The sequence below is a fragment of the Sus scrofa genome, chromosome 18, assembly GCF_000003025.6.
Source record: "Sus scrofa isolate TJ Tabasco breed Duroc chromosome 18, Sscrofa11.1, whole genome shotgun sequence".
Lineage (NCBI taxonomy): Eukaryota > Metazoa > Chordata > Mammalia > Artiodactyla > Suidae > Sus > Sus scrofa.
The window spans coordinates 17819945-17842570 of NC_010460.4; the positions used below are offsets into that span (position 1 = coordinate 17819945).

At 44.8% G+C, this 22626-nt stretch overlaps 1 protein-coding gene and 1 long non-coding RNA gene across 14 annotated transcripts in view; one reads left to right on the forward strand and one right to left on the reverse strand.

Annotated features, from left to right (window-relative positions):
* The window catches only part of MKLN1 (muskelin 1), a 338714-nt gene extending 326139 nt beyond the window's left edge, over positions 1-12575 (reverse strand). The window contains exons 1-2 of one of the 3 annotated variants that reach the window (XM_021078932.1): positions 12440-12551; positions 4137-4287 (exon numbers count right to left, since the gene is read on the reverse strand). The gene's annotated coding sequence lies outside the window, so the exon portion shown is untranslated. Of the gene's footprint in view, positions 1-4136; positions 4288-12439 lie in introns of all 3 variants that reach the window. The other 2 variants (XM_021078931.1, XM_021078930.1) reach the window with 2 other exon arrangements.
* The window catches only part of LOC106506781, a 277552-nt gene that overhangs the window by 149928 nt on the left and 104998 nt on the right, over positions 1-22626 (forward strand). For 10 of the 11 annotated variants that reach the window (XR_002340361.1, XR_002340364.1, XR_002340368.1 and 7 more), the window contains one exon: positions 13830-14925. This is a non-coding gene — a long non-coding RNA (uncharacterized LOC106506781). Of the gene's footprint in view, positions 1-12608; positions 12966-13829; positions 14926-22626 lie in introns of those variants that run through there. The other variant, XR_002340365.1, reaches the window with a different exon arrangement.

Consider the following 22626-nt stretch of genomic DNA (forward strand, 5'->3'; position numbering starts at 1 on the left):
CATGAAGCATTTATTGAGGCCAAGAGGATGCAATTCACTGACTGACTTAGTCTGGACCACTTGCCCTACCTCTTGGAAATAAAGCTGGAGTCAGTTTTCTTAGTTATCCTACAGAAAGGAGAAGCTGGGAAAGGGGGATGCATGAGAAAAGACAACTAAAGTAAGGCCTGCATCTTTAAGTCTCAAGATCATTGTTTTGATAGAAAGTGACAAAACCTCTGCATTTGAAAACATTTGTTCTACCACATCACCACAGGAGAAGCTAGAGTTAAAATCTGAAAAAGACGTGATCGCTTCCTTAGGTACTAAATCCTTTACATTCAAACTGCAATGGGGCTACCTGGGCACATCATTACATTTTCTAAAAGTCTAATCATATGTGGCTGGAACAATTTCCTCCATGGCCAACTAATCTATAGGTTCTCTGAATTCCTTCTTTAAAACAGGTGAGTAGAAGCAGACCACAGCTCCAATTCTCTCCTGATTTCATTCTGGTAAAGTTTCTGTCTCCTGGATCTTTGTTTTCAGGTTACTTATTTGGACCATTCCTTGTCTTTCTTTTTTTAAACTGAAGGTCTTACTTATACCACTTTGCAATGCCGTCTCCTGGTTTGCAACCTGAGACATATATCTTGACCTAAATATCTTCTTAGAGGAGCTTTCTATGGGGTCAACCAGATACGTTGGACCTGGGAGCACTGGGGCTTAAGTCAATCACAGCAATGAATCAGAAAAGGTAGGACATAATAGTACCCACATGCTGTGTGCAAGGCCCGGTTCAAAGTATCCTGCCCAGGGCAAGGCATTATCTGACCCCATGAATGGGATTAGTGCTCTTGGAAGAAGACACATGAAAGAGATGATCTTTCTGTGTGTGGATACAGTAAGAAGGTGCTTGTCTGCATCAGACACCACGTCTGCCAGCACCTTGATCTTGGACTTACCAGCCTTCAGAACTGAGAAGTATTGTTTCTTATTAAGTCACCCAGGCTATGTTATTAGTGATGGTGGCTCCAACTGAGAATGACATTGTCTCTCTGCACTCCCTGACATACTTGTACAGTGGCCTGGCTTTGGTGGAGCAGCAATGGTCTCGTTTTACCCCTTCTTAGAGGTTCTGAGCACAGTTTTCCTCTCTGGTCTCAATCCTATCTCTGATATTTTTCACTCTTGTGTTCCTCAGTGGTACTCACTCACCTTTCTCTGCTCCCTCCATGGGGAAAACACACTTTTTTTTTTTTGGTCTTTTACGGCTGCTCCTGCGGCATATGGAGGTTCCCAGGCTAGGGGTCTAATCTGAGCTGTAGCCACTGGCCTATGCCACAGCCACAGCAACACGGGATCCGAGCCGCATCTGCGACCTACACCACAGCTCAGAGCAATGCCAGATCCTTAACCCACTGAGCGAGGCCAGGGATCAAACCCGAAAGCTCATGGCTCCTAGTCGGATTCGTTAACCACTGCGCCACGACGGAAACTCTGAAAACACACTTTTAAATTCGGCCTCCAAACATTCTCTTTCCTACCCTCGGTGACCTTGGTGACCACCAGCAGCACTGCCACTTTCAGGACTCTGAATGGAACCGATTGAAACCAGCAGTGCTAAATGAAAAAAAATTCCATATTTTCTCTATCCTGAGACCAATTTATTCTATGATACACCATTCCTAATTATTGTTTTGAGTCCTCTCCCCAAAATGCTACCATATTAAATAAATTCTGATTTTATTATTTCTCTTTTTATAGCCATACCTGTGGCAAATGGAATTTCCTGGGGGGAGTTGGCTATGGGTGGAACTGGAGCTGCAGCTGCAGAACTAGAGCTGCAGCTGCCACAGCCACGGCAACACCGGATCTGAGCTGAATCTGTGACATAAGCTGCACCTTGCAGCAACACCAGATCCAACCCACTGAGCGAGGCCAGGGATTGAACCCACATCCTCACAGATACTATGTCAGGTTCTTAACCTGCTAAGGCACAATGAAAACTCTTGACTTTAGAATTATTTAAGAATGTGTGGGAAAAGCCGTGTGCCTTAGCATCTAGGAAATGCTGTAGTGAGTGATTCTGGTTTTTAGCTACCTATTAATATTAGACAGCCTGCCCCATTCAGTAGCACTACCCCTTCTTAACTATTGTTCTTACTGTACATGGAGACAAAAATTTTGTCTTCAATACCTTTCCCAGAGCCTGTCTCTGGATGTTAAGCCCTCTGGCATTATTTTCACGGGTCTGTGTCCTTCTTTAGAGCAAGGCCTTTTTACATCCTCCTCCTATCTTTTTTTGTACAAGTCCTTGAAAAAATACGAGCTAATCAGAACACTTCTTGAGCAGCCATGTTGATCTTTTTAAATTAATCAATCAATTAATTTTTTAATCTTTTTTGGGGGGGGCACATGCTTGGTATGCAGAAGTTCCCCGACCAGAGATTGAAGCTAAGGCACAGCTGTAACCAGAGCCACAGCAGTGACAATGGCATATCCTTAACCCACTAAGCCACAAGGGAACTCCTACATTGATCTCTTTTAGATGCTCCTTATTCTTCATTGACATCCCTGGCTTTTTAAGAATGTAAATTTCAAGTCACTTTACTCCTCTTAAGTTTCCTTTCCTAGTTCTTGGCCAGCTAAAGCCCCATGTCCATATTTTGTCTTAACTTGCTCAAGTCTTCTTTGTTGCTGGCTAGCAAGTGCAGAATTGCCTTCTCTGGCTGCTACAAATTCAAAGATACTGTAGTCACTTACTTTAAGTTGTCTGTCACTTCCACTTCACCAACACATTCTTCTTGGCTGGTTAGAATTAAGCATAGAATAGTACCTCTTCAATAAGCAATTAGTTTAAATGTAAGTCATGCCAACTTTATTTGATGCTCACTTTTCAGCAGAATGAACTTGTCAGTAGATGTTGCAGTTTTTCATTACCCCTGTATGGTGGCCCTGTGCCATTAATTCTGTCATTTGTGTTGGGAAAGCATTATTGATATTGCCATAACAGGATCACAAGTCATGCTAGAACTAACTGACAACACATGGCCAGTGGAGAGAACATAAGCCTGGACGAGAGTGGGGAGCTTTCCCCTGGGCATGTGCTGTGAATACAGAAGTTGGCTTGGATTAGGGAAGCTGGGCTGTGCAAGACCTGATGTCTCTCAACAAGGTGAAGTTCAAGAAGCTAAGAAGTCGAGCGTGAAGGGTAAGACATTCATGCAGCATAGTTTCCGGAGATCATGGTAAGAGTATGGATGGCAGAATACAGCCCTTTGGAAAGAGGACTCAGAGGTAAGCTAAACAAGACATCAGAATCATGGCCAAGAAGGTCAGGGTTCGGGAGAGTGTCCCAAATCTACAGGGAGTCTGGATGTAAGACCAGTGATTGAAGGTGCGGTGGTCAAGGGGGAAGCGCAGAACTGGACAGTGTGGGAGGCATTGTAGGAGGGATCTCCAGGTGTCCAAGGCTCACAAGCTGACCTGACTGGGAGGAAGCAAGCTGCCAGGGCTGATACTGATAATATACTTTCTCCCCAGTCAGAACTGGCCTTTAAGTCTTAGGGAGGTTGGAGAGCAAGGTCTCTAGGCTAAGCTCCTTAAACAATCCAGCACCTGGTTCCTAGGGAAGGAAAGGCAAGACAACTATCCTGATGCCTTATTGTAAGCTCCTGTGACAATGTCACTCTTGCTTTTATTTTCAAATATCTTCTCTACCAGGCATCAACCTTCAAGTTTGTGAGTTTTCATCTGTATTCATAAATTCTTGACTCACAAGGTTATTCTACTTAGCCTTTAACTGGGTACTTCTTTTCTTTTTCTTTCTTTTTTTCGTGGTCTTTTTAGGGCCGTACCCACCCATGGCATATGGAGGTTCCCAGGCTGGGGGTTGAATTGGAGCTGTAGCTACTGGCCTACACCACAGCACCTCAGGATTCGAGCTGCATCTGTGACCTACACCACAGCTCATGGCAATGCTGGATCCTTAACCCACTGTGCGAGGGCAGGAATTGAACCCACATCCTCATGGATACTAGTCGGGCTCGTTAACCACTGAGCCACAATGGGAACTCAACTATATGCTTCTTTTGAACAAATTAGATCCCTTCATATTGGTGTAGTACAACAGCTACTGTGTACTGATGACTTACCGTGTCTAGGCATCATGCGAGCTGATTTATGTACACTGTATCTTATTTAATTTCCATAGCGCCTCATTGAGAGGTGGGTATTAGTATGCCCATTTTAAAAAAAGGAAACTGAAGTTTGTATGGTTTATGTAATCAGCCCAGTGTCACAGATCTGGAACACAAAATAGAGATTCAAACTTAGTTTTATCTATCTGTCTGTTGGTTAAATGACTGCATTTATACTGTAATACTTCCAAACTTTTCTCACTAACATCTATCTGTCTGTCTGTCTATCTATCTATCCATCCATCCATCTACCTTCCATCCTCCTTTATCTCTAACCCTCAAACACTCAGTACTTCCCTATGTAAAAATGTCATTAATAAGTACTTACAGAATGAATTAATGCAATTTTAAAATGTAATTAGAACTACCATGTCCTCTCTTTGTTTGGGTATTTATATAGTCAAGTGGTAAGAATTCTTCAGTTTGCTCTACAGAAATACTACATTTGGAGTTCACACTGTGGCTCAGTGAGTTAAGAACCCGACATAGAGTCCATGAGGATGCAGATTTAATGCCTGGGCTTCCTCAATGGGTTAAGGATTTGGTGTTGCCACAAGCTGTGGCATAGGTTGCAGATGCAGCTCAGATGTGGTATTGCCGTGGCTGTGGCATAGGTCTGCAGCTACAGCTCTGATTTGATCCCTAGTCTGGAAACTTCCATATGCCTTAGGTGCAACTGTAAAAAGAAAAAGAAATTCTACGTTCATGCACAATCATTCATTACATGGGTAAGAACAGGCCAAGTATTAAATGAATACTAAATTGAGGAGACATATTTATTCCCAACTAAGTCAGATGTAGGCAAATGTGTTTATATGTTCAAATAAATTTGAGAAGTTGAAGGGTATATATGAAACAATTATTTCCTTCAGAAGTCTGAATCTGAAAATCTTTCTCACGACATGATCTTATTTGTCTAAATCAGAGGTTGGCAAACTAAGTGTCCATGGGCCAAATCCAGCCCACCCCTGTTTTTGCATGGCCTGTGAGCTAAAAATGGTTTTCATATTGTTAAGTAGCTGAAAAAGATCAAAAGAAGAATGATGTTTCATGACATGTGAAAATTATATGAAATTCAAATCTCATTTTCCGTAAATAAAGTTTAATTGGAAACACAGCCAAGGTCATTCATTTACTTAGTGTCTATGGCTGCTTTAGCACTACAATGGCAGAGCCAACTGTATGGTGCACAAAGCCTCAGATATGATTCTTTATAGAAAAAATTGCTAGCCTCTGGTCTAATTAAGTAATACAGGATGTCATAACATTTTAAATATTATTTAAGTGACATCTGTTATTTTGGTTTCTAACTCAAGGACACTGGACCTAAAGGTCATGACATCTGTTTTGCTATGTAGGTTTCTGTATTTTCAGGACAAAGTCAAATCCTTTCTTCTTTGGTATCCTTTACATTCTCTCCTGATAGCATTAGCACCCTTCTGTAGAAACAATAACAAACTGAGAAGCTGGTCAGCTTTTCTCTAAGAGGTCATATGTTCTTCCTGCCCACAGTCATCTTTCTCTTTGGTGGGAAACAGGCTGGGCATCTTTCTGAGTGGTTACAGTGTATGGCAGAACTGGAGTGGCACCGAAATGGACTCTCCAGACTCTATTGACTGATTCAAGGTGGTGTGATGGAGTCACACAGGCAAGGAAAAGCAAACTGCTCTGTGTCATCACCCAGGACCTATGTACAGACGAAAATCACTCAGAATGACGACACCCAGATGAATATTACTTATCAAAATGTTTTCAGGAGGCACTAACATCTCAGCAACATAGCATTGTGAGAGCTCAATCCATGAATGTGTTGGCTCCAGAGTAAAGCCAAGGCAGTGAGACTTCCTTACTTTTCCTAAGATCAAGTTTGGTTTGCAGTACAGTTCAAGAGAATATGCCTTCTTTATTTTTTGAGACACGAAGATACATTCTATTGTCTTTTTGTATCTCTTTTGGTCTCTTTCTGTATCTTTGTCTCTTTACAATTTAACAAAAATGTGCTGATCATTCATTATATGTGTGAGGCACAGTGCAAGCCTTGAGGATACAAAACTAAATCACGAACTCCTGCTGTGGTGCAAAGGGATCAGCAGCGTTTTTGGAGGGCTGGGACAAAGGTTCCATCCCTGGCCTGGCACAGTGAGTTAAGGATCTGGCATTGCCAAGCTGCGTCGTAGGTTGCAACTGCCACTTGGATCTGATCCCTGGCCCAGGAACTCCATATGCCGTGGGACAGCCAAAAAAAGAAAGAAAAAAAAAATCAAATAATCCCAACTTTCAAGGAGCTTAAGGTTTATGAGAGAAACAAGTTTTAATGATCTTCCTGGACGTGTTGGCACCATTTAACGTGAGCTGACCCTCCTTAACATATTTCTCTCTTGATTTCTTTGGCTGCCTAGTTTCCTGGTTTTATTTTTCTTGTTTCTCATTCTTATTCTCCATTGCCAGCTCCTTCTTTTCTATCCAATCTCTAAATGATCAGAGCTTAGATCATGGGCCTGCTTTTCTTCTGATTATAAACCTACCCTCCTTAGGCAATCTTCTTGCAAATTTATAAATCCCGTTCTAGCAATTCTTCTGAGCTTCCAAGTCATATCATACATCCATAGTAGACATCTCCACCTAGACAGAACTTTTCATCTTTCCCTATAATTCTGATCCTGTCCTATGATTCTCCATCTTAGTAATTGATACCTCTACTCAAGCACTGGATCTTGGAAGAAATCTCAAGTCAATCATGATACTATCTCCATCTGCATAACTCACTATTTCCATTCAATTGTTGAGTTCTTTAAACTAACTCTTTGTTGTTGTTGTTGTTGTTGTTGTCTTTTTAGTTTTTCTAGGGCCACGCCTATGGCACATGGAAGTTCCCAGGCTAGGGGTCTAATTGGAACTGTAGTCGCTGGCCTGCACCAGAGCCACAGCAACGAGGGATCCGAGCCGAATCTTCGACCTACACCACGGTTCACGGCAATGCCGGATCTGTAACCCACTGAGCAAGGCCAGGGATGGAACCTGAATCTTTGCAGACACTATGTCGGGATCTTAACCCGCTGAGCCACCAGGGGAACTCCTGAATCCTAGTATCTTTTAAAAGGCATAATTTTGTCAATTTTTTCCCCTAAATAATAAGTAATCCTCAAATGTTAACCCCATTAGAGGGAAGCTAACATGAAAAGTTCAACATAGAGGTTATGAATTGATTTGCAGAAGTCCTGACTCCCTGAAAATAGCTTGGCAAGACTGCCTTCTATCTATACCTATACTATTTCACTTAATTTTCCTAACAGCCCTGTGAGGCATATATTATTATTAACTACAAAGTAAAGCTCAGAGAATGTGAATTCCAGGGTCACACAGCTAATAACTCTTCCACTCTGGAATCTTGAAAGCCTAGTAATCCATCATCACTGGCCATTCCGCCACCACACCAGGCTCTGATTCTTTTTTTTTTTTTTTTTTTTTTTTTTGTCTTTTGTCTTTTTGTTGTTGTTGTTGTTGTTGTTGCTATTTCTTGGGCCGCTCCTGCGGCATATGGAGGTTCCCAGGCTAGGGGTCGAATCGGAGCTGTAGCCACCGGCCTACGCCAGAGCCACAGCAACGCGGGATCCGAGCCGCGTCTGCAACCTACACCACAGCTCACGGCAACGCCGGATCGTTAACCCACTGAGCAAGGGCAGGGACCGAACCCGCAACCTCATGGTTCCTAGTCGGATTCGTTAACCACTGCGCCACGACGGGAACTCCAAGGCTCTGATTCTTGATGCCTTTAATTTCTGATAATCAATCGCTCCTCTCTTTTGCCTTCTACAAACATCCAATGAATATTTTTAAGTGTGAACCATATGCCAGGAATCCTCATGGGGTTTACATTTTACAGGGGTTCTCAATTATAAGCAATAAAACAAACAGTAATAAAGTTTTACCACTATAAAAAAATATTTAGAATGGGTGGGAAGGGACAAGGAAGGATACTTTTGGCAAGAACAAATCTAATGTGTTTGAGGAGTAGAAAAAAGACCATTGTAATTGGAGTTGAGGGAGAGTGGTGGAGACAAGATTAAAGAGGTGTTCTCCGATGCCAATAAGGCTTTGTAGGCCAGCAAAGGAGTCTGGACTCTATTCCAAGAACAATCAGAAGCTATCGTCTAAGACAGAAGCCATATGATCTGATTTATGTTTTATGATTTATGTCACTCTAGCTGTGCTGTGGAGAAAGGAAGAAAAAATGGAAACAGGAAAACCAATTAGAAGCTATTATAGGAGCCCAAAAGACGATGTTTGTATTAGGATGATGGCACTGGAGAGAGAAAGAGACAGATTTTGGAAGTGTTTTGGAGGTTAAACTTATCCTAAATTCTCCATGGAGTGGACATGAGAACTGAGGAAAAGAGAAGAATGGTGAAGCCATTCAAGTTGAAGGTTAAAAGAATCCATAATTTTGTATTACTTCCTTCTTTCCTTATACATCTTTAACCTTACAGATCATTATTTTCTCTTCCCAATACTTTCAAAATTAAAAAAATTGTATCGAAGTATAGTTGATTTAGAATATTGTGTAAATTCCTGCTGTATAGCAAAGTGATTCTTACTCTTTTTCGTATTCTTTTCCATTATGGTTGCTCACAGGATTTTTTTTTTTTTTTGTCATTTCTTGGGCCGCTCTTGCGGCATATGGATGTTCCCAGGCTAGGGGTCAAATCAGAGCTGTAGCCACTGGCCTATGCCAGAGCCACAGCAATGCCAGAGCCACAGCAACTCCAGATCCGAGACACGTCTGTGACCTACGCCACAGCTCACGGCAATGCCGGATCATTAACCCACTGAGCAAGGGCAGGGATCAAACCCGCAACCTCATGGTTCCTGGTCAGATTCGTTAACCACTGCACCATGACAGGAACTCCTCTCCCAGGATATTGAATATAGTTCCTTGTGCTATACAGTGGGACTTGTTTTTTATGGGTTTGATCCCTAGCCTTGCTCAGTGGGTTAAGGATCCGGCATTGCCGTGAGCTGTGGTGTAGGTCACAGATGCGGCTTGGATCTGGCGTTGCTGTGGCTGTGGTGTACGCCGGAGGCTACGGCTCCAGTTGGACCCCTAGTCTGGGAACCTCTATATGCTGTGGGTGTGGCCCTAAAAAGAGAAAAGACAGGAAAAAAAAATTCATCAGTGGTTCTCCCCTGGCCTTAGGAGAAGTTGAAACTTCTTAGGAAGACATAATTTTCATAATACAAGACCCTGCTGATCTTTCTGGGTTCTGCCGTGCATTCATACAAGACAGAATCTACTCCTTGTTGGGCACTGTCCTTTATCTTCAACTCTTTGGGTACACCTTTTTACCGCCAGGACTTAATACCTAGTACCTTCTTCGCCTGGACTGCCTTTCTCTTTAAATAATCCACTTGTCTGGATTATTTCTACTATGCTTCAAACCTCCTCTCTGAATTCATCTTCTATGGTTAGGGACCCTGTCTATGCCCAGTCAAGGTTAAGTGCACTTCCAATGAGTGCCCCAGTGGTTAACATCTCACCATCGTGTAATCACCTGTGCACTCATCTGTCTCCTTATTAAACTACAAGGTCCTTCAGAGCAGACTCTCTTAGTCAAATTTGTATTCCCAGTGTCTTGCACAATACCTGACACACATCAGGCACTCAAAGAGTTGGGTTTCAAAGTCAGATCTTTTCTCTCTGGCACAGACCTCACATTTCTTCATGCTACTTCTTAACATCTTGAACCTGAAAATTTCAAAAATCCGTGCTAGGTATATTTTTTGCCTATCACTAATTAAAATAAAGGCACATAGATTATTAACTCCATGAGGATTCAGTGGATCATTTATTTTCTGAAGAGCCCTTCTTCGTCATTCCACTATTTTGCTCATCAAAATAATGTGGGTTAACTAAATCTAAAATGATTGAAAGATCTTTCGGTACAGTTTTCCATTCTTTCTACCTCATCCTGTTACTTTCGCAACACCCCCAAACAAGCTGAGCGTAAGTTTTTTGGGAATCAGGTCCATTTTATTTGATTGTCTAGCAACTGACACTAAAACGTGATGTAGCAACAGCAAAACCATTTCCCATTGTCATTTCCTCTAAGATCTCTATGGATAGGTGTTAAAGTTTCAATGTCAAAATTTAACATTGCAAAATTCAGCTAAAATGGAAATGTTTATGTAGGGAGTTCAGTATAATCACAGAGTTTTGTATATGGAAGGAATATTAGAGATCTGTTAGCTCAGCACTTTTGTTAAGCTTCCATGAGGAAATGGACATGAGGAGACCTGTAATAGATCACCCAAGGTCACCCAGTCTATAAAATTCCCTGACTTTCAGTCAGCTGACCCTTCCTCAATGCCATATATACCCTTTTATTTTCCATCTAAACAAATTATCTACATCAGAACTTATCTAACTAGTTATATAGCGCTTATCTTTATGATAGTACCTTTGTGATATCCTTGTTATAAAAAGGAAGGAACTGGAAAAAAAAAAAAAAAAGCAAGGCTGTCTTAATCCAGGGACACGGGAGAAATGGTAAAAGAGACAATTAGTACAAAGAAATGGGCTCCTATTTGTCGTGTAGCCTTGTAATCACATTCTGTTCTCTGAGCGCCCCAATGCTAACCCAAGCTTATTTGTGCTTCTGGGGCCTGGATTCTATTCAATTCTATGCCATATTTAGTCTAAATGATTTCCCCAGCTTCAGTGTGTATTTTTTGAGCTTCATTTTAGAAATATCCTACTTAAATCTCCTTTCAACTTGAGTTTGTTTTAGTTCTAAGGCTCAGGAATGAAGATTCTGGGTAAGAGAAATAAAGATGATGAGTTTTTCTAGGCTTTACATTTCAAGAATGGCTTTCTCAAATAGCCACTGGCAGTCTGCTTTATTCCTCAAATGATGACGTTTTCCATGGGAATTAGAATTTAATTGGGATAATTTGTTTTCACAGAAAGCACAGATTTTCTTTCCAAGAGGATCGGTTTGATAATGTTTTACCAGCTAGTGCTATGAGACCAAATATAAACCGGTTCTGAGAAACAGGAAGTGAACCTGACTGGTCTAGTCTGTGTGTCCCTAGCAGTGACGCACATTCAGAAATCAAATTAGGAAAACAAGATATGTGGGTGTGAGGCAATCGATAATAATCCAGGATGCTACAACACAAGCGAGAACGCCTTTAACCAAATGCCATTCATTTTAATAACACCCTGAGAAGTTTGATTTCCACATAACATGCTAGTGATTAGAGAGCAGGATGAGCTTGAGTTCCCTAGCAACAGCATGTGCTTTTGAGACAGTCATTAGCCTTTCAGTTAATCCCGCCAACCCCTTACTGCTAATGTATGACTGACGAAGAAAAAAAAAAAAATGATGTTACAGAAAGTGCTTTGAAATTTCCAGGAGCAAAATGGAAAAGAATAATAATTTTTTAAAAAGTTGTCCTGAGAATTGCATTCAGGTAAAGAGGTAATGTTCCTCCAGCCTGCCTCTGTGGTCACTGTTCTCAGTTCCATGTTTCTGACTCCCCTCCCGGGAAAGGGCTAAAAGGCAGCAGAGGTGAAATTGTTCAGAGTTTAAGGCAGTCCCTTCATGGTCTGAAAGTGGGGGTCAATGGTGGGGCGGGCAGTTTGTGTAGGGTGGATGCCCAGAGAGGGCAGGGTGGGAGGGAACGCAAGGCAGAGTTTTCTTTCTCCTTTAAGTATAATCAATTACTCTGGTTGAAGAAGCTTGGGGAAGGAGAGTGGTAAAGAGAATGAAGCTATTTTTTCTATTGATTGTTTAATTGCACCAGAGGCTGTTTGTCCAAGGCCACTGGCCAAGACCATTATTTTCGTGGCTAAAGTGAGGTTGGGCAGGTTTCCATCCCCTTCCCTAGTTTTAAACAAGACAACCCATAAAGCTCAGCCAGGCTATAGGAATATGTGTATGTTGACTTTTGCTACTCAGCTGTACCCTAAAGCGCCAGGGCTGATGGGCTGGTGGTTCTCAAACCCTGAATCATTCATTGCCTCTAGCTCAGTCCTTGGTTCAGGATGCACAACTCCGTGAAGCCTGGGTCCACTGCAGGGTATTATTTGAATGGTAACTATTGCTGCTGGTCATCCTTATTACAGCCCGGGTTCCTTTCAGCTGGACACTGGGCTCCTTCAGTTTGGCTGGGGTGATTTCTAGTTCTCCCCGTTTCCCCACCTAACCCCCCCTTGCGCGCTCCCTTCCCAAGGCGACCACCTGCGCCACCCCACTTACCATCTGCCCCGCGGGGAGGGCCCCCCGGGGTAGCGGAGCCCTCCCTGCTCCCGGGCGGCTCAGGGGGAACTCGGTGTTTGCCTCCAGCCCTTCGCTACCGGAGAGATCAGGTTCCTCCCCTCCTCCCCCTCCTGCTCCGGCCGCCGCCGCCTCCTTCTTGCATGACACAGCAGAACCGCAGCTGCTGCAGCAAGTCCCAGCCATCCGCCCAGGAAGCGCCGCAACCGGGACTTGGGAGGGGCGGAGGGGGAACCAGGCAGGGGCCACCGTCGAAGGGGATTCTTGCCCCCACTTTGCACCATACACTCTTTTCCCAGCCCAGGGCCACAGGAACAAAATCAGGCTAAAGCCTATCAGGCCAAGCCCTTGAGGAATGCTGGGGTTCGGCGTCAGAAGGGATGGGACCTGAGAGAAGGGTGTGAAGGAGACCCCTGTAGAGGCAGGACATTGCGGGGAAAGAAGGGCAAGAAGAGGCCGAGAAGTCGAGGGCCAGACTGTGAAGGAGAATAAAGGAGGTCAAAGAGAGGTAAGGAGGTAGAGTTGCTGAGAAGGGAGACCTAACTGGGAAGGGGAGGAGGGGACCTGCTGGGGAAGGAGGACTGGGAGGCAGAATGTGGGGAGGCCTGAACTAAGTATCCAGGCAGTGCGGGTCTGAATTGGGAGGCAAAAACAGAAAAGGGGAAAGGGATGGAAGAATTAGGCATTCCATAGGGAGGGAAATATTGGGGGACACATTAAGGGATCAGAGGGAATGTAGTGGAGATCATGCATCATGGCTGATGAGGAAAACTGATGAGGTAGGAAGAGTCAGGGCAAAGCCCAAAGAGAGGATGCTCTTCCATCTCACTCTTCCGTTTCCTGTGAAGTTTCTTTTTATTCTGCCAATCCAACAGGGAATTGTCCTTATAAATGGAAAAGCATGAACTAAAACATAGAAAGAGCTGTTTGGCTTACATTTCCAGGATAAAATCCCAGGGTCCACACAAACTTTCAGGCAGAGATTTGGGATTGGGGGTTGTGATTCAATAACAGGAAGGCACTCAAAACGATGTTACAGTCTCCACACATAACTGGACTTGGTTGGGTCAAAGTGTTTGTTACATGCTTCAGTTAAATGCTAGAAATGACGACAAAGTTTTTGGTCAAAATATCATATAAAGGCATACACTTTTCTCTCTCTACACACACATATGTAAATCCATATGTAATTTCTAGTGTCTACTAGCATGGTCATTATGATTAGAGGAAAATGTGTTGTTCTGATTATTTGATTTCCCACCAAACCCATATACGCATGTTACAGCAGATCAGCTGCTTCTCACCATTTGAAAGAATGTGGTCAGAAAAGTAACACAAAAACTGCCACTATGGTTTTGTCTGTACCTTCCAGGTCGTATCTTCGTACCTCACTTCCTGACACAAACAAGTTTTTACTGTTGTCAGCAACAAAGCCCTAATATAGCTGTGGAAGAGAAGAACTGCATTGCATTTGCCTCCTGCAAGCATCATCAACACGGTTACCAGAGGAATTTAATTCCAGAAAAGCTTTAAAGCTGGTGTGATGGTAATTACGTATCAAATGCCTGATTCTATTTTTGTTATTATTGTTTTGTCATTTCTGATCTACCCAAGAACTGGCTGAACTCTCAGAGAGAAAATCCAGTTTTTCTTTTTGTCTTGGTAAAATTTAATAGAAAAACTGATAGAAAAACTCATTGCTCTTGGGGAAAATAAAGTAAGAGCCACGAAATGTCATTTTAACAGAGCGTGGGTTTTGTGAGTGTAGGAAAGGATTTAAGGACGCTCCTTCTGTTCGGTTTCCTATGTAATGAGCAAAGGCTACACGCACGCACAGACGCCACAGCTCCCGGATGCTATGGCTCCCTTATCTGGGCTTCTGCAGCGCCAGAAGCCTCTCCGGGATGCTTCGAGGGGCTCTTGGTGGGTGGTGGTACGAACGCTGCGGCCGCCGACACCGCCAGTCCTGCCGCTGCTGTTGTTGCTGCTGCAGTCACGTGGGAGGCCCTTTAAGTTTCCATAGAGAGGCCTCTCTGGTGTCACATGATGGACATGATATAATGAAACAACATTGTGGAGAGGAAAGCATTAGGGGAGCCCACGGCTACAAAAACAAGTGAGTGAGAAGAGGTGGGAGGAAGAGAAACTACGCCACCTCTCCTGCAGCTGAGCCGCGCGCAGCAGCAGCCCGGGGGAAGTGGGCGACGCCGGGGGGAAGGGAGACCGGGTCCCCAGCCCCAGCCGGGGGACCCCGCCGCCCACTGCCGAGAGAACAACTTTTAGCCGGCAGCCTCAGCCAGCACTGCACCTGTCTCCGAAGCCTCCATCGTTTCTCGTGATGGTCAAGGGGAAATTCTAGAAGAATATGCTCTACAAAATATACATGCGCATCATTTTCCCCCTTGCGTCTCACGCTGGAGGAAGGAAAGAGAAAGGGATTTAAGCAGCAGCGTGTCTTCAGCCCCAAGGTAAGTTCTGGGGGGTGGGGAAAGCCGGCTCAGCAGGACTTCGGGATGGGAATTTAGTTCTCCGTTTGGACCTCTCCGGGCGAACCAGGCGTCCCCTCGCTGCTGGCGAGGCGGAGGGCTCGATGGTCCAGCAGAAACATTTCCACTGTGGACTCTGTTATTTCCTCTTTCGCACGCCCCGCAGTCCCACCCTGGGACTTCCCCCGGCTCCTCGCCTCCCCCCGGAAGGGGCCGCAGGTCCCGGCCGGGATGTTCTGGAGCCGGGCGAGGGAAGGTAGGGGTTGTGGCGTTAGCCGGGAATGCCGAGGCGATTTCGCCATGTTTGTGTTGCTAAGAGCACTTTTTTCCCCTTTGAGGTGGCTTGATGCCACATGGCTCCTCCGGAGCTGCTGCCGGGTTGAGAGTGTGTGTGTGGTGTGTGTGTGTGCGTGTGTGTTTTTCAATGTCCGCATTCCAGCTAATGTTGCGCAGATAAAATTCAAACTTGAGGTAAACAGAAGAGGAGGAGGAGGAGGAGGAGGGGAGGGAGGGGGGAGACTGTTTCCATTTCGAGATCCCACCTCTTCACTCACGGAGACTTAACATCCCGAACCTCGAGAGCACTGGCTCTTTTCTCCCACCTACCCCACCTGTGCTGTCGACCAGAAATAAGGCGGCGTGGGGAGGGGGGATACTCTTAGAGGACGCGGCATCTGGGATCTAAAGGGAAAAACAGCTCTTGGCACCCAAGCCTTTGGCTACCACCTCGTTCAGCCGGGAGGAACGAAGGATGCCGCGTTGTGCTCTGGAGCTGGGGGCCGGAAGGACTGCGCTCCCGGGCGGGGCCGGGGTGCTGGTCCCCCTCTCACTCCTTCTTACTTTAGGGAACCGGGCGGCATCGCTTCTCTCCCCACCCCAAGCGCAGCTTCCAGAAGGCGGGCTGGGTGGATCTCCAGGTTTCCAGAGGGCGGGTTGCGTAGCAGGTGTGTGGTGGGCATTTCTATTTTCTAAGTCTTGCATTTGGTGGAACTACGTGGGGAGTCTTAAAAGAGAGTGGCTGAGTAGACCTGCGTCTTTTCTTTTTCTTTTTTTTCTTTTTGCGATTAGGGAGAAAAAGCAAGCCCCCCCCCCCCCCGTAAAATATCTGATTCAGCTCCCTGTGCTGAAGGGTGAGTGGAGATATGTAAGGGTGAGGTTGAGATTCGTCGTCATATAGAAAACTAGGCTTCTGACAGCTTGTGGCCACCCTCCTCTCTGACGGAAGATGTGGGTTGGGGGTCCGAGAGAGGTGAGGTTCCCCGGGTGTAGGAGCCGCTCGAGGTCCCAAAGTGCGCGAGGGTCCGCAGCTTTGTCGCCAGGGAGTGCCAGGGCCGGGAAGATGCCGCCAGGTGAGGAGGGTCTGCTGAAGCGCTGGAGCTGAGAGATGGAGGTGAAGTGCGTAGCAGAGTCGTGCCGGGAGCTGACACCAAAGCAGCCGTGGGCGGCGGGGCAAAAGGACTTGAGACTCGAGCGATCCCGGCCCCAGCGCGGTGGCAATGGTTTTATTCTGAGCGGTGGCCGGTGCCTCCCACCCAGGCCAGCGTCCTGGCCGCGGGTGGGTGCGCAGGCTGGGGCCTTTTCCCGGGAGACCGTTTCCGGGCGGGGTCCCCGGCCGGGAGCGAGGGCTGTAAACAGGGTGGCGCCCTCTGCCCTCCCGCCCGCGGCCGGCCGGGGCGCGCGCCGGCAGAGCCCGGGGCGGCGGAGCCGCGGCCGCGGCGCCGGGCAGTGGCAGCGGGGGCGCGCCCGCTCCCCGCCTCCCCCGCGCGCCCCAGCCGCCCAGCCGGCCGGCCCTCTCTGTTTTTGTTTTGATGGAACCCGCGTGCAGCTGGCGCGTGTCGAGTCACGTGCCGTGGGCGGGAGGGGGCTGGGGAGCGGGAGGCGAGGGCGCAGTGACGCGGCCTTCGGAGGGCCTGGCGCCTTCGGAGGGCCTGGCGCCCGCGGGGGGCTGCCACCTAAGGAGAGTGGGGGCGTGTGCCCCAGACAGATCCCCACTAGAACTGCTGTCTAGGCAGCACCAGGTGGGGTTCGTGGGAGTTGATCCTCGGTTAGCAGTATTCGGACTTGGGTGTTAATCCCACCGCACTTTTGAGTTCGTAGTCACAGCATCTAGGCAAGTTTAGTTCATCAGGGGCTGGGGGGCCCGCCTGTGCTAATTCGGTTGGAAATCGAACAGACTTTGCGGGTGGGTATTTCCGTGGGTATATGGGGATCTGTGTATGGTTCTTAATCCAGTCTGCATATTGTAAGCAGCTGGAAGCGCGTTAGAAAGAACTTTGACCTTAGACTGGTTGACCCCTAAATCCAAATAGGGCCTGAACATAGTCTATTTAAAACAGTACTCCGTATTTTTGGTGCACTCTTAGGGATGAGAATTTATAGTGGTAACCAGCTTGCTGGAATAGATAGTTGTGAAACTGTCCATCTTTAGGGACGAAATAGCTGAGATAAGGAACAGGTATTGATCTGTCACTAGATGGGTCATGTGCCTGCCTTGTGGTTACATACTTAATGAAACATTGTTACTCTCTTTTTACAGTTGGCAAAACTGAAGTTCAGAGGTTGAAGTAAGAATTGGTCAGTACGATCCCTAAGTAGTACCCAGTGAGATTAACTCCAGAACCAATTCTTTTTATCATTATATGTGCTGCCTTGAAAATCTGCCTTTACGTAAAGGCTACTTGTTTGTATGAATAGGAATAGATTGTGTCTGCCCAAGGGCCATCCAGTTTATATACATATATTTATGTATGTATTTATCTGGAAAGTTTTGTTTGTATCATAGGGAGGTGAATTCATTAAGGCCTATAGACTACTAACATTTTATTTAAAGAAGTTTATTATGAAGCGAGGAGAAAGAATCCCAGTAATGTGAAGCAAACTGATCCCACGGAAGGTTTTGTTTTTGTTTTGAGACTTGACCATATGCATAAAGTGAAAGGAATAGTCAGGACGATGCAGATATTTACATGAGCCACCACAGAAGTCCTTCAGGTTGCTGGTCATAATATAAGTTTAGTCGTCATAAACTGGAAGTAGCAGGAAGTTCAAGGCAGCATACAGAGGTAGCAGAAGTTTTGCCCTGAAAGTTTTGGAGGAAAAAAATAACAGCCACTCTGATGTGGAGCACAGAAAGCATTGCTTCTGCATCCCCCTTCTTCCTTGGATTTATTTCACTTGTTTCCCCCTTTTATAAACTCTTAGTGGGAATATTTAGATGTGGGGCAATCCATTTGTTTTGAAAATGTGTTCATTGCTATATTCTCTAAGCGTATGCCAAACAAACCTCACAGGCAACAGAAGTTTTTCCCTGAAAACAAAAGATTTCCATTATGTTTTTGTGACCAATATATTTAGTAAATGATAATGTGTCACAAAGAAATGTCTTTGTATTCCTACTAATGATTGCTGTCTAATGTTGTTAGCTGTATGGCAGATGTAGGCAAATTACTTATCAAGCTTTCAAGATTGGTTTTCGTATTGCTTGTGGGTTTTGGTGAGGAAAGCTCAGAGACCCACGAGGGCAAGCCTGACATAACTGTGAGTGTCACAATCGGCCATGGAAATAGCTCTCTAGCCCCACCCCCCACCCCGCCACCCCTTGGTTGCCATCCTCATCTCTCCTGACCACCAAAGATGCTTTAACCCGGCACTGCCAAACTGCTTGTGGTTCTTTTGCACAGGTCTGCCTTCTGCTCCTAGCGTACCTCCTTCAGGAAATTTCCCTTGATTTCTCCTTGGAAGACATTTTTTTTTTTTTTTTGGTCTTTTTGTTGTTGTTGTTGCTATTTCTTGGGCCGCTCCCGCGGCATATGGAGGTTCCCAGGCTAGGGGTCGAATCGGAGCTGTAGCCACCGGCCTATGCCAGAGCCACAGCAACGCGGGATCCGAGCCGCGTCTGCAACCTACACCACAGCTCACGGCAACGCCGGATCGTTAACCCACTGAGCAAGGGCAGGGACCGAACCCGCAACCTCATGGTTCCTAGTCGGATTCGTTAACCACTGCGCCACGACGGGAACTCCGGAAGACATTTTAAAATACCCTCCTGTGTCCCCTCTTTGCCTTGTATATACTTGTCTCACGCATTTTTTTTTCACAACATATATTGTTTTTGTTTACATGTTGGACGCCTCAAGTGAGTTCACGAAAGGTGGGAATGATTGTTTATCTGTGAATCACTCACTGGCACACAGTAGGCACTTAAGTGTATTGCATGGGTCTAAACTGAACTTGAATTGCATTTCTTGTTGATTCTCATCTTCATTCTTAATTGTTCTCACCGTTGCTGCTAGTTACTAGGCTAAAAACGCACCTCCTTGCACGGAGAATGCAGAGTAGTACCAACACATTCTAGTAAAAGGAAGTAAGGAAGGGGCAAAATGTCATGTTTGTCACTTGTTTCCAAATTTCATTCTCAATTGGCCAGTTGGACAGCATGAATTTTATTGGTCACTCCTTATACTGGGAGAGATGCTCTACATGATCACTTTTCAACTTAAGAAGGAAGAAATCGCGCTGTTACCCATGAACACACTTTTTATGTCTCGGAGCAGAGTGCAGATGCATCATCACATTTCATTACACTGTATTTTCAGATTTAGTCTTGCAGAGGTGTTTGTAGAGCAGCGTTGTCCCATAGCGTTTTCTGGGATGGCAGAAATGATTTATAATGAATTTTTTTTTTTTTTTTGTCTTTTTGCCTTTTCCAGAGCCGCTCTTGTGGCATATGGAGGTTCCCGGGCTAGGCGTCTAATCGGAGCTGTAGCCACCGGCCTACACCAGAGCCACAGCAATGCCAGATCCAAGCCGAGTCTGCGACCTACACCACAGCTCACGGCAACGCTGGATCCTTAACCCCCTGAGCAAGGGCAGGGATCGAACCCACAACCTCATGGTTCTTAGTTGGATTCGTTAACCACTGCGCCACGACAGGAACTCCATATAATGAAATATTTATAATAATTTATAAGTGATAGCCACCAGCCACTTGAGGCTAGTGAGCCCTTTAAATGTGACTCGTGTGGGAGTTCCCATCATGGCTCAGCCGAAATGAATCCGACTAAGAAGCATTGTGGTTGGGGGTTTGATCCCTGGCCTCCCTCAGTGAGTTAGGGATCCGGCATTGCCATGAGCTGTGGTGCAGGTCACAGATGATCTGAGCAGTATCTGGTGTTGCTGTGGTTGTGGCATAGGCCAGCAGCTGTAGCTCCGATTCTACCCCTATCATATGCCGTAGGTGTGGTCATAAAAGCCCCCCCCCCCCCCCGCGCGCAAAAAAAAGTGGCTGGTGTGACATAGGAACTGAACTGCTAATTGATTTAAATGTAAATAGCTTGGAGTTACCATTGTGCCTCATTGGGTTAAGAACTTGAGTAGTGTCCATGAGGATTTGGGTTTGATCACTGGAGATCCCTGGCCTCCCTCAGTAGGTTAAGGATCCAGCGTTGCTTTAAGCTGTGGCGTAGGTGGCAGAGACGGCTTGGATCCTGCATTGCTGTGGCTGTGGTGTAGGCCAGGTGGGCAGCTGCAGTTCTGATTCAACCCCTATCCTGGGAATTTCCATATGCCATAGGTATAACTCTGTGGGGCATATGGAAAAAAAAGAAAAAAAAATGTAAATAGCCAAAAGTGGCTGGTGGCTACTGCATTGGACAGAACAGTTATAGAAGATTTGTGTAGGTTTGTCTAGTATTTGATAGGTAGCTATTAGTTCACAGTATTTTCTTTTAAAAGAAAAATCTTGATTTATTTTCTAGAGCTTAACACCATGTTTCCTGTTCATAGATTATAAGGTGTTGACAGGGTGATGTTTTTGATCTATGTAAGGCTTTCAAGTTTTTGAGCATCTGCCTGTGAGTTTTTCATGTAGTTCATGTGGTCTTCCATTTTTAGGAGCAGTGTGGAGTGATTATGAGTCATTATGATTCTGAGTAATTATTTTAAAAATCAAATGGATTTGAGCCCTTGGTGTATAAACTAATTGGAAGTCCCATGAGCTTAATCAGTACTTCTCTGAGATATATTGCGAAGAGCAGGTGCTATGTATGTCTTGCTGGCCATTGTATCACCAAGGGTCTCCATACAACACCTGACACAGAGCAAGTGCTCAGAAATACTTTTTGAATGAATGAATGTTCAAATAATTTAATGCCTTTAATTTAGCCTCACAGGGTATGTTGTGGAGCTGAACAGGAGGCTGAATATCGGTAACTACGTGGGACTTTACTATTCTTCTGAGAAACGAGTGCAGTTTCCCCAGGCACTAACCTTAACTCAGGGATCTGGATTTCTTTCCTTTAAGATGTGTAATAGGAATTGTTACCCCTATTTGATGACAGATTGAAAAATAAAGTCTCAAGAAGATTTGGTGCTCAGGTCACATGGAAGGGGTTGGAAGTGTAAATCAAATTGACGTAATTGTTTCTATTGCTTTGTGCACTCGTCTGTGATTCTTCCTCAAAGAAATAATCATGCCCTGAACCATGTCAGTTAGAAAATTTGGTTTGTAAAATCAGAGGTAATTATATATGTTAATAGAGTCTGAAAAGAGGACTGAAAATATCTCTTCATATGGCATGACATTGAGAAAACAGCTTCTATATGAGAAACAGGAATGGAAACATTTATATCTTAAACCTCTAAATCTCAGTCTGTGGTAATCTTAACACCCTAGTTATAAACTTCTCAAAGAGGATATTTTAAAATGTAAATAGAAACAGATGTTTAGTTGTGCAGATAACCACTACCAGACTTAGAAATATTTATATAAAAAGGTATGAGATACATCAAGCATCTGTTTAGAGTGAGAGAGAGCCCTAGGGCCGAAAATGGCAGAGTTCATTTTATGTGGTGGATGCTATATTGGTGGTTTGATGACGCAGCCCCATATGTGGCCTGGTACTTGTAGAAGATGATGCAGACTCTTCAAAGTGCAGTGCGTAAGACTTAGCGTCCTTATAGGGTCATGTGTGGCAGGATTACAGCCCTGTCCTCATTCCTAGAACACAGGCTAGCTTCCTTTCATTCTGCCACTATGTGTTCCACTTTATGAAAACTAATTTTAAACTAGGGCAAGGAAAACGTAATTGAAAATATTAAAATCTGTTGTCTAAAAAACAATCATATGATACATTCTCAGATAAAATGGATGTTTTTGGGGGGAGGATGGGGGTTTCTTTAAGCAATTTCTGCCTTCTTAGTCTTTTATGATTACTCTTCAGATGCTTTTGCTGTGAACTTCTTTAGTGGTGGTAGGGAACCCAAACACCAAAACAAATTATTAACCATTTTCCCATAAATGCCTGCTCTTGCCCTCAGAAATGAACCAAAACACAACCATAACCATAATAAAATCCACCACTGCCACCAAAAGTTAACCTACCCAACCAACCAAAATAAGAAAGCTTCTGCGATCTGAGTTGTTGCTTTTGTGAGGAGATCAGTAATGTGAAGTCTTGTACAGGTCTTAAATGTGGATCATTTGTGACAAAAAAAATGTATTACCTGCCTATCTAACCATAGAGTAGTAATGTAGAATTCATACTGCACCGGATCAAAATGTAGTCAACCTAGAAAATCCTATGGGATTACTTGGATTCAGGTGTACAGTTTCAGAATCATTTTGAAGGTTTATTGAGAACTGTCTTCAGTGACCTTGGTCACTATCTTGGTATAAGAATTGAA